This window comes from Canis lupus, chromosome 14 (genome assembly GCF_048164855.1).
Source record: "Canis lupus baileyi chromosome 14, mCanLup2.hap1, whole genome shotgun sequence".
Taxonomy (NCBI): Eukaryota; Metazoa; Chordata; class Mammalia; order Carnivora; family Canidae; genus Canis; species Canis lupus.
This window is the reverse complement of record NC_132851.1, coordinates 5,941,255-5,943,873: the sequence shown is the minus strand read 5'-3', so window position 1 is coordinate 5,943,873 and position 2,619 is coordinate 5,941,255. Positions and strand designations below refer to the sequence as shown.

The 2,619-nt window shown below is 41.2% G+C and overlaps 1 pseudogene; it reads left to right on the top strand.

The window, feature by feature from the left end:
- Nucleotides 1-1,876: 1,876 nt before the first annotated feature.
- Nucleotides 1,877-2,254, top strand: LOC140603350 (small nuclear ribonucleoprotein Sm D2 pseudogene; annotated as a pseudogene).
- Nucleotides 2,255-2,619: the final 365 nt, after the last annotated feature.

Here is a 2,619-nt window from a genome sequence, read left to right as displayed (position 1 = left end):
TTAGGGCTTGCCACTGTTACACTGTGTTGATTATTTCAACATGTGTGTATCAGTCAGGACTTGATCAGGGAAGCAGAACTACTATGAGTTATGGGATAAGGAATGTATTATAGGAAATGGACCTTACAGAATTTTGGGAAGAGGTAGGGAAGAAAAGATCTGAAAAGGGGAGCTGAAGACTCAGAGGAAGGTCACTAACCAGACCTGGCTTACAGGGAAATGTGGAAACTAGGCAAATCCAACTGCTGGAGTAGAATTGGGAGGAGGGCCGGGGTAGAAATCCACAGGGGACTGTTGGCTCTCTATGATGGCTTCCTCTGTATGTTCACAGCACAGCATCTGCTGGCAGGCCCAGGGTTGCTGCTAGCAGAGCAGGCAGACGGGCAGGAGGGTTGGGTGCAGAGTCGGGAAGGCTGAAGGCAAAATGGAAACAGCTAGCACATCTGTCCATCTCTCACCACTTCTTACTGATGACCACCTTTAGACTGAAATGTTACCTGCTTCATTTCTGCTCTCTAAATCTCATACTACTTCTCTTTTGGCCAACTCAACTCAGAGTCACACAGAGAAAGGAATTTTAGGAAACAGCTCCCAGTAGAACAATCCAGCAAAACATTCATTCTGAATCTCAGTATTCACTGCAAATTGGAAAAATGGCTGATTGCTAACATCTACTTCTTGGAACAAAGAATAAATAACAAAGAGGGAAAAGTTATAGGATCTGGGAAAATGGCACAGTCGGATTTTTGGAACAAACAGTCCATAATCAGACTCATACATCCATACATAGGTAATATATGATATAGTTCTGCAGAACAGTGGAGAAAGGATAGTCTTTTCAGACAAATGGTGCTGAGCCAATTGGATGTTCAAGTGGAATAAATATTAATTTTGACCTTCTACCTCACAGTACATATAAATATCAATTCTAAGCACATTATTAATCTTAAAAAAGGAGACTATTGGGATGCATGACCGGCTCAGTCTGTAGAGCATGTGACTCTTGGTCTGACTTCAAGCCCCACGTTGGGCATGGAGCCTACTTAAAAAAAATAATAATTAGAATTTTTTTTAATTAAAAAAAAGGAGACTATCTCCATGACAGATTACCCAAGATGGGTAAGATTTCCTAAATAGAACCCCCAAACCACTAATTGAGAAAACACAGAACAATTATAAAATGCAATTGTTGTCTGGGGTATAAATTACCTCAACCACTTTGGAAAACTGTTTGATGGTGTCCACTAAAGTTGAATATATTCACACCCTGTGTTCTAGCAACTTCACTTTTAAATACACCCTGTGTTCTAGCAATTTCACTTTTAAATACAATATAAATATGTATGTAGGCTTACTAAAGTATTTATTTAAGAATGTTCATAGCTGCTTTATTAGTAGCCAAAACCAGGAAGCAAGCTAAATGTCCATTAACAAAAGAGCAGATAGGGGTGCCTAGGTGGCTTAGTCAGTCAAGCATCTGCTTTTGGCCCAGGTCATGTTCCCAAGGTCCTGGGATTGAGCCCCATATTGGGCTCCCTGCTCAGCAGGCAGTCTGCCTCTCCCTCTCCCTCTGACCCTCCCTCCTGCTCATGCTCTCACTTGCACATGCTCTTTCAAATGAATAAATAAAAATCTTTAAAAAAATTTTTTCTAAAAAAGAGCAGATAAATCAGTGTAGGTATGTATATGGAATACTCTGCAGCAATGAATATGAACAATTACTGTTCCATGCAAAACACAGATGAATTTCACAAACATGATTTTGAACAAAGGAAGACAGACACAACTAAATATATAGTGTGTGACTCTCTATAAAGCTCAAAATGGGAGAGGCAGGAGCAACACGGGGAAGACAGAGCTGACCTGGAATGCAGCCTGTACCACCATGAGCCTCCTCAACAAGCCCAAGAGTGAGATGACCCCAGAGGAGCTGCAGAAGCGGGAGGAGGAAGAGTTTAACACAGGTCCGCTCTCTGTGCTCACACAGTCAGTCAAGAACAACACCCAGGTGCTTATTAACTGCTGCAACAAGAAGCTCCTGGGCCGTGTGAAGGCCTTCAAAAGGCACTGCAACATGGTGCTGGAGAATGTGAAGGAGATGTGGACCAAGGTACCCAAGAGCAGCAAGGGCAAGAAGAAGTCCAAGCCAGTCAACAAAGACCACTACATCTCCAAGATGTTCCTATGTGGGCACTCAATCATCGTGGTCCTGCGGAAACTGCTCATCGCTGGCAAGTAGCAGCTTCCTCTGCGCCGTCAGAATTTGCTCCCTCCTGCGAAGATCTGTCCTTTGTAATGAAAATAATCAAGTCCTGGGTTTTTTCTTAAAAAAAAAAAAACAACTCAAAATGGATAAAACTAACCTATCATGCTAGGAGTCAAGATAGTGGTTTCCTTTAGATATGGGGATTAATGGCTGAGAAGAGGGTACGATGGGAGCTCTGGATGAGCTGGGACTATTCGGGTTTTGACCTGGAGGGTGGTTACAATCTCTGATAATTCGTTAAACTACACATGTATGATATATGCTTTCTGTATGATTGTTTTACTTCAAATTTTTAAAAAGATTTATTTATTTTTTTTATTTTTTAAAATTTTTATTTATTTATGATAGTCACA